The 14,098-nt window shown below is 42.5% G+C and overlaps 1 protein-coding gene across 3 annotated transcripts in view; it reads right to left on the reverse strand.

Annotated features, from left to right (window-relative positions):
* Positions 1-11,715, reverse strand: part of CTBP2 (C-terminal binding protein 2) — a 206,240-nt gene extending 194,525 nt beyond the window's left edge. For 2 of the 3 annotated variants that reach the window (XM_067533415.1, XM_067533417.1), the window contains exon 1: positions 10,616-10,835. The gene's annotated coding sequence lies outside the window, so the exon portion shown is untranslated. Of the gene's footprint in view, positions 1-10,615; positions 10,836-11,685 lie in introns of those variants that run through there. The other variant, XM_067533416.1, reaches the window with a different exon arrangement.
* Between the last annotated feature and the right edge of the window lie 2,383 nt (positions 11,716-14,098).

Raw genomic sequence — 14,098 nt, forward strand, 5'->3', positions numbered from 1 at the left:
GCTCTGCATATTAACACTTTTGAACACATAATATAGTATGCTCTAGTGGCATTGACCGAAGCATACAGCAAACATACACTAGTTACAGAAGCTTCATATATTCTGCAAGGATATGGAAGCCAGATGAAACACTTCTACACATAAGAAACTGAATGTAATCTTGGGGCCCCTTAGTCTAACTATAGTTTAGATGTCGACTTTTCAAAACAACTCCCAATATGGGCTACAAATTTTGCTCAAGTTTCAGATGGGGTAAATGGCCTGGGATCAAAGTACCGAGTGGTATATAATTCTCTCCATATCCCATTCCCACCAAAAAGTTTTTGTCATAAAAGGGCAAAAATCTATGTTTATTATCCTTTGTAAATGTCTCTTGTATTCAGTCTTGCACATTTTTAAAGAGAAATTTACATTTTTCCACCAACTAACACAAATAAAGGACACGCACACACAAATAAAACTAAAGGGTAAACTGATAAAAACCAAGAAACTGATAAAGAGGGAAACCTGTTAACCTACTCTGTTTGCACTGGGTTTGCACATATGGTATGTAAAAAAAAAAATCACCCACTGTTCAGAGACCTCTGAAATAACCAGACACAGCAGGGTGGGGTTAGAGATAGAGTTTCAGCCATAATTCTGACACTCTTGCCTTTTGCCAGTTTAATCCACATTCTTAAGGCTACTTTAAAAACAAACAGTCTCTTTATGTGCTGGAACTCTAGTTTGGTTTTTCATAATTACACAGGCTTATTCCCCCAGCACCCCACAAATCTTGCCTGAACAGCAGAGCAGGTAAAGTCTCTGCTCAATATCCAGAACAAAGATCCTCTGAAATACAAAATAGGCACTGGTAGGGCTGTGCGGTTTGGCAGACACATTTCAAATATGAGCCCTGGGACTTCCCCTTTCTAGGCCATACAACGGGAAGCATAAAAGTCTTAACACCAGCTGAACACTTTACAACAGCAATGCATAATTACAGTCAGCTAGAGTTCAATTCTACAGAACTTGGGATCCCAGACATGGGGCTTGCCAAAACAATTCCCTAGAAATTAGAGCTAACGTGAATTTTTCATTAGGGGAAGAGTTTCTTCAAGTAACCCCCATAAAAGACAGACACGTATACATCTAAGACCATAATGGGATGGAGGGATGAGAACGTACAGGATTAACTAGTAATGCAAGGGAGAACTTTTGTATACGAACTAACTATTTGCTTGACTGTCATTTCTGTTAGATAGGGTCATTTTCTCCCTCTAATGATGACACAGACAATTCATTCAGCCAGTCATCTGTGCTGTAAGTATTAGATTTCTATCTCCTCCGAATGACTCTTTTAAGGCCTGATCCTGCATTCCCTGTGCACCCAACACACCACTCAATGTCAACAAGCAGCTGGATGCTCAAGAAATATGTTCCTAGTCAACTCTTCTTACAGCTCCCCCCTCCCCCCATAAACACCTAAAAATCAAATACCATATATTATATGCATTAGAAGACTAAGTAATGCCAGATAGGCTAATTTTGGAGTCTCCTGTGGCTTTGTGCAGACTTGCTTAGCACAGAAGAGAGTTGTATTTTCAGAACTCAAGCAGGCCCTAAAAATGTACCCGACAGCATCCATTTAATATTAGTTATTATTAGTTATTTCTAGTGTAACTCTTTTTTATTACAGTATAACTCTCTTTTAGTATAGCTCTATTTAGTATAGCTCTGTTATTTTTAGTAACCGAGAATCATTCCACATTATTCCCAGTCTCATTAGAGCACTTGGCTTCTCATAAACATTATGTCTCCACTCCACACATTCTCTAACCAGTGTGCTTCAGGAGTCTAGTTAAGTAATAACTGGTATGCATTATCACAAGTAAATAGCAATTGATTGTTTGACAACATTACGGAAGTTTACACATGCTAGAGCGACTGCGGAGTTCTGTATTTGAAAATCAAGTCACTGGGTTTATTCCACTATCTATTTATTTTAAATTTCTAACACTTATCTCTTGTGCTTTTCACACTTTTGTCCAAATGAGACCAACTCCCTTTGTGAGAAAAGAAGTTCAGAGAGAGGGTGAATCTAGGAGCCCCCACCTTGCAACTGGCTCAGTGGAGACAGACCTTTCTGCCCACACAGAGCCCAAATGGGGCTCCACTGAAGCACAAGGCTCAAACAGTGCATGATCTTTGTCACAGCCACTGCCTTGATGCTGTGTTTTTGAGTGTCAAGGAAGCTTCATTTCAAACAAACACAACTAAGAGCTTACTTAATTATTAAAATCTATTATTGACTGTTGTAAATTCTTTTTTTTTTTTTTTTAAATGAATCTACATTTCAGTCCCCAAGCAGCGTTTATTTCTGCCTGACATTTACTTTCACTCCTTCTGAAGATCATGCACCTTAAAAGGTTGGACAGTCGGAATGAAACAAAACATTTTAAAAGGCAGTTTTGTAAGAATCAAGAGTGATACACGTTTCCCTACGTACATGTCTGAAACCACTCTTCCAAATATACAATTTCACAATTCATTAAACGTTGTTCAACCTATGATCCAGTGCCCTGCTCTCACCAGCACACCTAAAGGAAAAGGCTCCATGCAAAGCGGGAGAGAGGTATACTGTTCTATGCACCACATAATGGAATGCAAAACAAGCACACTTACCTACAGCAACACACAGGGCTCAAGCCTGCATGGCTCAGTGAGGTAAAGTTTCCATTGATGTCAAGAGCTGTAAACATCCTTTGGGAACTGAGCCCACCTTATTCTTTTATTACAGTAGCACCTATAAGCCCCAGTCGAGATCAGGGCCCCATCATGCTACACCCTGAACAAAGACACAATTTATGTCTAAAACTATAGGGTTTTTTTAACCTTGAATTAATAACACAAGGTACTTAACATATTTGTAAAGGCTAGTCTGGATATTCCCCACACATCTGTCCCCAAGTAAACCACACATGTTCATACATTGGAACAAGCATGTGGGGAGAGTCCAGGCACTTCGCAAACTTTTGCAAATGTGTTAAGTACCTCAAATTATTTAGCAGTCAATAAACTTAAGGTAAATACCATATTGCTACTACATGTGATACTCACTTTCTAGAAAGACACTAGTACACATACAATTTCTGTTCTTTTACTAAGTCAGACCTGAAAGGAGTTTTAAAAGTAAATTTTTGCAGCTTAATGCAGCTATTAAAGATATTCTGTTGTATTTCTTTTCTTCTTTCTACATTTCTATTTCTTCTTTGTTAGCAATTTTTTAATACAAATTGTTACACTAAGAGGAATGAGAGAAGTGATTGGTGAACCACTAATAGACATCCTCTGGGTCACCACAGCTTTACTACTGGGGAGAAACAATCGGTTATGCAGCTAACAGTGGTTTTTCTGTTCATGTGATATATAGCCTGTATGTGCAAATGTCATATGTTTACAGTCGAGATGGGCACAAACCAAAACTGCATATCTAACCATTGTTAACCTTTAGAAAAGCTCAAATCCATGTGCAAATTCTCCATCTAGTCAGCTTAGTCACATGGTGGTATTTCTTCCACAAAGATGTTCTACTTTAAAATTAATTTTTGAATAAAATCCTGTTGAAAATTCAGAAAACAAAAGCCAGGCATATACAAAACAGAGCACAAAACGATTTAAAATTTGCTAATATTTCCACAGACACTTCTTCCCACCCCTGGATTTTTTTCAACCAGCTCTATTTGTAAGAAGGCTCTTCCCCAACCAAGTTAACCATCCAAAACCTGCCCCATAATTTGTATTGTGAAGGGAGCAGTACATAGCAAAGTTCATCCAGCAGTTTGAACACAATTATTGCAACCAGGGCTTTAAATGTAGCGCAGAGAGAGACAAATCTGCACCCAAACGCCACCTTCCAGCCACAGACGGCTCTGAACACAATGGAACCACTATTGTTAAACGTATGTCTGGCAGAGGCCACATAAGAATGCAAACCTCCTGTGTACCATGGAGTTGTAATCTGCAGCAGCAGGTCATCTGTTCACACTGGAGAGTGAGGAGGTGGACACAGAGCCAGTGAATCTGCAAGTACACAGACCCAAAGACACACAAACGTCATGTATCTCTGTAGGGCTCGATGACCCGGGAGAATGGGAGAGGATTCTCTCCCATCACCCACACATCAGCCACAGAATGATGGAACAAAATGCACAGCCCAGTTGCTCAGGCAGTGTGCTGAGATAGGGATGTGGCTTATTAATAACACATCACTTACACAGCAATTTATATCTTTCAAATCACTGCACAAATATGAACTAATGAGACTTTAAAGAGGTGCTGATGATCTCCTGGAAAAAAACTGTAACAAACTCTAGTTCAGAACAATTACTCATCTGCAGCCTTATGTTGTCTACATTTACTCCCCTTTCTGTAGTAATAAAGATGAAAACAGGACTTTTGTTTAAGAGTTTGTCTTTCCCTGCTACTTATTCTCCCAGGAGAAGTCAATCCTTTGTGTGCAACATCACCATCATTTCCTGAGAAACTACATGTGACATCACACACTCAGGATTATGACATCAGGGGAGGGCAAAAAACAGCAACAGATGTTTAATCCTGGGTAAACAGATCCTGTTAGCAAGTAAACAGTCCTTAGCATAACGAATGTGGGCAGAAAATACATAGAAGAGTAACTAGATCATTGTATATACAAGCAGGACTGTTTCTAACTGGAATGGTTGCCTGAGAGAAATGAGTTTGTGTTCTTGGTCCAACTCCCAGTGGACTGGTGTGAACATCATAAAAACCATCACAACTGACATAAATTTGCCAACTTTGGGCCTGATCCTGCTGTCCTTACACACCCAAAACTACAGCTGACTTCAGGGAAATTTTTGTCTGGCCTCTTTTTGGCAGTCTCATCAGAAATGCCAAGAAGTGAATAGGCATGGAGACCACATTACCGTCACATACTGAAAGGTGTTTTCATCTCGGTGGGGCTGACGCACACTGATGGTGCAAACTTCCTCGCCTTCCTCAATGTCAATAAACAGAGAATTTAGCCTCCAAGGCCTCAATTCAGTGACTTTCATTTCATACAGGATATTTCACTTTTATCTTTAATTTTATTTTTTCCAGCCTTCCCTTTAAAACCCATCTTATCTGTTTTTATTCCTTTTTCTGTTGCTGGAGGAATAACACTGATTGTAATGGAAATACAGAAGAAGGAATAAGAGACAAGTTGGTTTCAAGTTCATTTAGAAGTACATATGCATTAAAGTGGCAAAGTGTGCTTCTGAATCATAATTTAAAGTGTCAGGGAAGATCATACAAATACCTGTCAACAAAATTATAAATTTCTAGGGTAAAATCCTGTCCCTCTTAAGTCAGTGGCAAAACTCCCATTGGCTTCACTGGAACCAGGATTTCACCCCGTTCCCTGCAGATAGAAGGAAGAGGGATTAAACTGCCCCTTGTTTTCTGCTATGCACATTCCACGCTAACAATAGCCCTGCTCTCTCACTACTGCACATTCTGTATTTCATATGTGAATCCTCATGTCATCTCTTCTTTCAGAGCCTAAAAACTAAATGCCCTTAGTGGAATGCTAAATTTACACACACAAAAAAGAGTTAAAGGCCAGGTATGTATTTATACAGGATGTACAGATAGGACAAAAAGGTTTAAGGTCTGATCCTTCTATTAAAAATCCATGGGGAGTGCTGACTTCAATAGGAGCAAGGACAGGCTCTAAATTAAGAGTGTTATCATTGAAAAGCCACTGATCACATTTGGTTAGTCTCCATTAAATCAGGAACTAAAGACATACTGAACACTTCAGAAAACTATTCTGAAGCTGTGATGAATAATCAAATGCCGTCTCACAAATAAAGCTGTGAATATATTAGAAAAGAGCATTCACCCAGTTCTTTCATATATTCCATCAAAATTAGCATTAAAGATCTAGGGAAAGATCTGTTTTGGAAAGATCATTGTTACTGAATATATTCCACAATTATTTAACTTAGTTCAGATGTAATATAGTTTTAAGGAATCCTTGCCAATATAAAATGTGAGACCTAGGAGACTGTTACAATTTTTCAAAACAGTATCGCACTCCAGTATTTTATTTTGTCCCACTGCAAAGTTTTCAGTAGTGTAAGTCTATAGGAGCACATTTTTACTACTTTTGCACAATTCAAGTTATTTCTAACCTTCATAGCTAGTACAAGGCATCCAAAAAATATATTGCACTTTGTCACTTTTCGTTAAAATTAACTTACCCATCCCAATAGGTCAAGCAAATCCTAATTCCATTTTTTAAATTATTTTTAAAAACTGTATTATACACACTCTTACAGAAATATTAGCTGAACTGCAGAAGCGTTATTTGAACTATATCCAGCCTGGCAGACAAATTTCTTTCACCAGCCACAGACTTAATGAATGTGTATTTGAAGCCTGTGTCGAGGACACAGTACATTTAGGTTGATGTTTTTACTGATACAAAGATTATTAACACTGGAACCCAGGCCATGCTCACATACATTATGGTGACAACTTCTCTATATTGAAATGACAGTGTTAAAAATGAAAGCTAGTGCCATCATTCTACCATTACTGTAAACTCCTTTAAAATGTTTCCATTTAGGAAAAGCATAAGTGCAAAGGGTACAACTTAGCTTTCAAGACTGATTCATGATAGGAGTTCACTGTTAGCAAATAGCATTCTGGCGCTAGATCTCTGCAGGATGTCATTCTGTGCACGGGATCCTATTCAGCTGAACCTCATGGATTCTAAATAGCATATACCATAAAGAAAACTAGTTTTAAAAGCTTTGTGGTTTGATTGTAAGACATGAATTTGTCATTTTAAAAAAATGGCATTATTTTTTGTTATGAAGTTTCATAAGAAAAATATTCTGTATGCTGACAAACTACTTAATTCCTAAATTCCACAGCAAAATTAAAATTTTAAGTTACAATACTCTATTTCTAAACACGTACCTTTTACCTCCCTCACTAGATAAACCATATTTGATTCCATTTTAGAAATTATTTTAAAAAATCAGAATGCAAATAAAGATGTAGCCACTGATGATACAAGAAAGCGAAGACACTAAACCATGTAACTGCCCAAATAACAATTTTTTCTAAGTCACACATGTTTGTAAAACCATGAAAGCAAACCCCTGTACCAGGTCACTAATGACAAACAGGTGTTTTCCAAAAGCCTTCAAAACGAACAAATAAAAATAGCTGTCTAAAAATATTGCCCTGTGTTAATAATGTAATTTTTCATAGAATATATCAATTATTAGTAAGATGTCACGTACAAACATTTATAGCCACTTTATGCCGCCCTACTGGGAAGAAGTTTACTAATAAAACATATAAGCCCTTTAAGATGAAAAGGCTATTTGTACGAATCACTTCTCTTTGGCAACTCTATGAAGTTTGAAGACAAATGAGCTCTGTGGTACTAAAAGATTACAAATACTCACACACAAGTCACTAAAAATAAAGTTCTTACTACAGTATGAATAACTGACATGCCTGTGTTACAATCATCACCTGTATAATCATAAATGCCTCATAGTATTCTGAACACACACTGCTTGTTGAAGCGACCTTTAAAGAATGGTAAAGCAGGCATTGCCCTTATCCAGGGAAGAAAATAGTAACCAAAATATTTTGTCACTAGACAACTTGCCTGCGATCTATTTTATTCACTAAGCTTGCACAAACTAAGAAGTACAGATCTTTTTCAACAAATCTGCAATAACCACACTTTTATGCTAATTGCCTTATGCCTGCTTTATTGAAATAACTGGTCGCTAAAGCTAATGAGCACGGGACATCTTTTATTTTATTTATTTCACTAATGTTACCAAATCAATATGATCAACATATACAAAATATCCCTCCACTACAGAAGTGTAAATATGTATTTCTTTTGTTCAGTTATATTGTATTTGATCATGTGTGAACAGTTTAAGTGGTTTAACTAGGGCTAAATGTATTCATCAGTTGCATGCAACGCCAAAGGCAATTCTAAGTATATTTGAAAGAAGAAATGACTTGTCTTGTTTTACTTTGAAATCTTCATCTCCTTACACTTTCTTCCTTATGTACTAAAAAGGACAGCATCACTGTATCAGGCAAAGTGTAATACATTAAGCCACATCCAGGATTTTCCTTAGGGGTGCAATCTTGTTGAAAAACAAAAGACTACTCTTTATTTCAGCTCCATGTCTATTTAGTTTTTGTTAAAAGAATAAGCTCTTTCAGGTTCAATTATACAGAGTAACTAGTGTTACTCAGCACACATTTACACACTGCTGCTCTGTAAATGCTCTGGGACACAATTGTGTCTTAAAGCACAATATTAAAAATGTTAAAGATCCATCTATATATGCAGGAATCCTGAGCAGCATGAAAAAACTAATTTTACTGTCCAAAAATTATGCAACTACATGAAGAAAAGACTAGTTTTCTCCTATGATTACAACAGTTGCAGTGAATACACCTAAGAAAAACAAAACACAAGTAGATCTTGTATGGAACATAATTCAAATAATATATGAACCTCAGTGTGCAGTGGGACAGAAAGCATCTTCTACTGTACAAAACAGTGTAAAAGAACACAAAAACTTTGTTGTTGAAGAACAAACAAGTTAAATGAAGCAAATGCTATAATGTTGCTTACTTCTAAAAGATATATGTCCAGAGAGGATGTGTAATGTTATATGTAAGCACAGAAACTCCTAATGTATATAGAGGAGTTGCTACCTGACTGATCTGCATTTTAATTCTTCAGTGCATTATTTATCAAAAAGGTGATACCCTTTTCCAACACATCCAGGCATCTCATTCTGGAAAAAAAAGCTGTATTTAATTTTCACTTCAAGAGCACAGAAAGATGGTTACTGAGGGTGCTGGGGGTTGCCAGGGGTATAGGATACCACACGATCAAGAGCGCTTCTACAATAATACACACAGCAGACGTGATGCGCCACAAACTGACACAGCCAGCCACGCAGAAATGCTAAACGTGGAGCACTGCTAACTGCGTGCCAATTATTTAATAAGAAACCATCATTATTCTGCAAACCTCCCAACTCTAGATTTAGTACGTTTCATAGAGACTTAGGGATGTTTTGGTCGGCTCTGCCCTGGACTGCAAGTAGCTTTACGCATCCGTGTCGGGGTAAAATTGTTGCATTACACTGTAACAGGACAAGGAAATTCATCAGCTCGCTGCCTTGGAAAGGGGTTTTTATACCCACCCTCCAGAACGAAGCCGATTGCATGCGTCTCTATCGTACGTACAAGCCCCAGGATTTCCCCTCCACATACCCCTCCAAACTCGATCGATTCCGAAGTGTCTGTGCCCATGAATCGGATCTCCCTCCAGCTGCTCATTTCCCTCCCCCCGCGCTGGAAGTATTTGTTGTATAAAGCTCCGCCAAACGAAACGGAGCGGAGCTTTGCGAAGGCTCCAGCCAGCCAGCCCCCAAATCGATACGTTCCTCTCCGGGCGGGTTATGCATAAAGGGGCCGCGACGCGCCACGCCCACCAGGACCCAACTGTGCCATTGTTAGCATCATTACTGTTTGCACCGGGCAAACTTTCCGATTGCGGCTTCAAGTGCCCCGAAAAGGAGAGGAGAAGTGCAGGCTCCAGCGTGTGAGCGAAAGGAGGAAGTCCCCGGCTGCATTAAAGGCTGTAGGAGAAATCTCTCTCCGCACCCCCTCCCGCTCCCTTGTCTTGGCCGAGACTTTGGCAGCCCTGCAAACCGTGGGTAACCCGGCTAATCTGCCGGCAGATGTTGTCCATCACACTCAGTCCTAAGTAAACAATGCAGAGCCCAGCAAAACAAAAGATTTCCACTTCACCTCGTTTAACATCTTTCACTTACTCTCTGGCTGCCTGGGAGGGGGAGATTTGAACAGCACGAGGGCAGCGATTTAAAGATTTGTCATTCTCCCTGCCCATCCGCCCCCCTCGCCAGAAACGTGCGCTACCTCCGGGGGCTCGAACTCGCGCTCCGTCTCGTTCTACTGGCCCGTCTCTGTGCCGGCGGGCTCCGAAGTCCGCATCGCGCACACACACACACACACACGCCTGGCCAGTCTCGGGGCTTCAGGCGCCCGCAGCGCTGTTTCAGGCGCAGACAATCATCGGCACAAGACCCCGAACGCGCGCGCACACCCCGTGGCCCGGGGAAATATTTTTCGCTCTCTCTCTCTCACACGCACATACACACACACACACACACACACGCGCGCGCGCGCGGTTCTAATCGGACCCGGTAGTTTTGCATCCTCCGGCAACTAGCCCTGCCAACATCGCCGCCCCCGCAATGGTGCAAAACAGATGGGCGCTAGCCGGGGTCTCGCTCCAGGCGGATTGGAGCCGGGCTGGGGCGGGGGGTTTGGACCAAAGATGTCCTCAGATCTCAGGCTTCCCTTGTCCTCCCCCCCCCAGTGTGGCGCAGTGAAGCGAAAACACATGGACACACCGCCACGGGCACAAACATGCCGACTGCAGGTAGAGAGAGAGAGCGCGCACAGCCCAGCCTTTCATTGCAAATATCCTGCGCCCCCCGCCCCGGACCCCCCTTTTCCTTACCTCTGCCTTGGCCACAAACATCCACAGGGAGCAGATCCCCCCACTCCTCCTCCTCCAGCTAGCAGCAGCCGCCCGCTCCGCTCAGCGCCGCATCTCCCCCTTTATCGATCGCCTCTCTCCAGGGCTGCCTGCTGAGATCCACCTTAAAATGACACACACACAAACTTAACCCCCTCCTCCTCCGCCTCCTCCTCCCTTCTCCGAGCGGCTGCTCCGAGTGGGGATGGGGCGGCAGCAGCAGCCCCGGGAAAGGGTCTCTCGCCGTGGCCAGGAGGATGCGAATTTCAACTTGGCTCTTAAAAATAATAATAATTAAAAAAAAAAAAACACCCCCCCCCCCACACACACAGATACACCCCCCCAAAGTCCTCGGCTGCGGCGGGCGGCTTCCGCAGAGCAGCGCGGTGTTGGGTGGAAGGAAGGAAGGGCTCAGCCAGCACTGCCCTCCCCGCCTGTGTCTGTGCGAGTGGATGGGAAAGGTAGGGGCTCGCCTCGCCTCGCCGCGCGGCGCTGGCTGAGCGAGCTCGCCTTTTTTTTTTTTTTTTTTTTTTTTTTTTTTTTGGGCAATAGGCGGGGTCTGGCTTTGCAAACCAATGGCACCAACCCACATGGGCCGGCCTCGCCCCCTCCAGATACTCTTCGCTACAAATAGGCTCCCTCTCGGGGGGATTAGCGGAGCAGCTAAAGTGCAAACAGACGCAGCGAGGAAGAAAGGAGGGGACGGGGAAAGGGGCGGGTAGGAGGCGGGGGGGGGATATAGCAGCCGGAGGGAGCCGCCGGCCGGCCTCTTTCTGCGGCTGCACTTTTCTTCCCCCCCCCCCGCCCAACCAAACAAATGAAGTTGGAAACTAGGGGAAGTGGCCGAATTGGGGAGGAGACAATAACGAGGGAAGCGCCGCTGCGCCAGCGTGAGCAGAGAAAGGCTCGTCCCCCGGCTGGGCAGATCCGTTCCGGCCGCACACAGGCAGCCCAGCCCCGCACCAACACCGCGGCTCGGCCCCTGCCCGGCGCGCACCCACCGGGCGCTCGGCACCGTTCCCCGTCCCCTCCCCGCTCCGCTGGGACCCCACCTCCTCTCCCAGCCACGTGGGATCGCGGGGTTCGGCCCTCAGCGGCTCCCCTCTGCCTTCCTCCCCACGTGGAGGGGCTGGCCAGCCTGTCTGCCCTCAGTTCCTGCGCCGCCGTCCCAGCTGCTGTCGCCCTCCCCGCTGGATCCGCAGCAGGGGCGCACGGGATCGGAGGGCCTCCAGCCAGCGTCTCACCGCCGCAAACACACACACACACAGCCCGGGGAGGGGGGGATTCCCCCCTCCTCCTCCTCCCTCACAGCCGGCAGCCTTGGAGTCGTGGTGCTCTTGCACCCCCCTGCTGTGCCACATGTTGTCCTCCAGTCCTTTGCCATAAACTCCCTTCTCCACCCCCGGGAACGATTTCTCCTCTGGCTGAAATGTCCATGCCGTGGGATGGAGATGGACGCGTTCACACGCATTCGGTGCGGACTACTGAGCACTACAGGGTCGCAGCAGCCATAGCAGGGTTGAGAAGGCGCTTGGTTTACTAAACCTCTCTGTTCATCGGCGTTACAGCCCTCCGCCCCCCCCCCCACCCCCCAATTACCCTGGGAACTGACACGTGTGTGAGCCCCCTGGGTATTCAGGCCACGCGTGAATTGGGGAGAAGGTTTATCAAAATTTGACTTAGCCAGTTTTTAGCCACACGAGTGAGAACATAAGTGGTTTTCGTCCTGCAAAATTTTTCAGACACTTCCATTGCCCGTAGATAACCCATCAATGTTTTGTTTTATAACTCGAGGAATTGGCACATGGACTTACTCCTAGATAAGGACAAGTGTCTTTCACACGGTTGAAGAGGTTTAAGAAATAAATATTAGTATTTGACAGTTCTATGCCAATTGGGTTCTTACCTATTGGGTTATAGGCAGTGTATGATTTGTCACTCCCTTTTCACAAAAACATTGCAGAAAGATATGTGACTCGCCTGTATAGCTGGAGCTCATTGCCCCCACACAGAGCTCATACAATTTGATGTTGTGGGGTCTACGGATAAAGGCCACCATACATGCTGAGCCTCTTCCGCTGACATCTTTGAAAACGTACATCCCCACCGAGCACCAAATTTGATATGACTATCATAATCACATCATGGTGTTTGTTTGAATGTGAGATAACAGGAGCACATTCAAAAGGTACATTTATTTGTGTTTGTATTCTGTATTATCCTGTAGGTTTGGGAATTACTGTTTTGACAGACATTCTGCATCTGCTTATAGCAAGGATATGGGCAGGTGGTGAGCCTATGTTTTTGTTGTAGAGTCGCTTAGCTTTTCCATACTTTTCAATTTTAGAGGAAAAAAAACCAGATTCTTTTTCTAGTCAAATAAAAACCTTGAACCAGATCAATTGTCTGTCAAAATTAATAAAACTGCTTTGATTTTTGTATGTGAAATTACAAGGCAATGGCATAAAAATCCTAATTCTCACTAGTAAATTGTAAGATCTTTCCAGGTTTTTACACCATATCTATCATTGTAGTGTCTGAGCACTTGATATTGTGAATTATGGTCTTGGTCCTACAAGTGCTTTAGCATGTAAGTATCTTGAGTTCAGTGGAATTAGGAATGTACCTATGTGTTTGGAGGGTGTTGGGGGGTATATTCATCTGCAAATGACAGTTCACTCTGCTTGTGAAAGAATTCAAAAAAATCATACCCATAAGCCAAAGATTCAAAATTACACTGGGCCCAACTGTGAGCCTCCGAGTAGATTTTAAATGAGATACAATTCTTGCCTTAGCACCCAATTCTGCACTCTGCTCTGGCAAAAATCCCACAGAAGAGAAGGCTCCAGATCTTCAGAATGGAATTTTGCAATGAGGACAACCTCAAGAACATAAATCCAAACACGGCTTAGGTTTTCATCATTAACAACTTCGTTAATTATCAAAGATATTGGGGGCAGATTTTCAGCTGGTGTAAACTGTGGCATAACAAAGCTATGACAATTTACTCCAGTTGATGATTGCCCATTGTGTATAAACCCCTATTTTTTTCCATCCAGCTTCATCATCTTTTCTTCCTTTTATGCACAGTTAATTCCAGTGTATTTGTATTCATTTGTAAAGTACTATCTATGCAACCAGTGGTGCTGTAGGAATCAACAATCATAAATAATGCTGATTTTGTGACAAACATAGCAACATATATTGAGGTCATAAAGACTAAATAGTGATTTTCACTAGAGGAGCAATTAGATGCTAGATTGTAAGAGAGAAGGCTGTTATGCAAACACCTCTTCAAAATTAGCAAGGGGGATATAGAAAACATCAGGCAAAGTAAATTGATTTTTCTGTACATTATTTGTTGTTACTATTAAATATTTTTCAGATTTTGCAGCTGTGAAAGAATCTTTGTAATTAATCACTGAAGAAAGACAGTATCTACAAAGCTTGAAATAAAAATCTCAC

This window comes from Emydura macquarii, unplaced genomic scaffold (genome assembly GCF_026122565.2).
Source record: "Emydura macquarii macquarii isolate MOO-44397 ecotype Brisbane River unplaced genomic scaffold, CSIRO-AGI_Emac_v2 contig_3343, whole genome shotgun sequence".
Lineage (NCBI taxonomy): Eukaryota > Metazoa > Chordata > Testudines > Chelidae > Emydura > Emydura macquarii.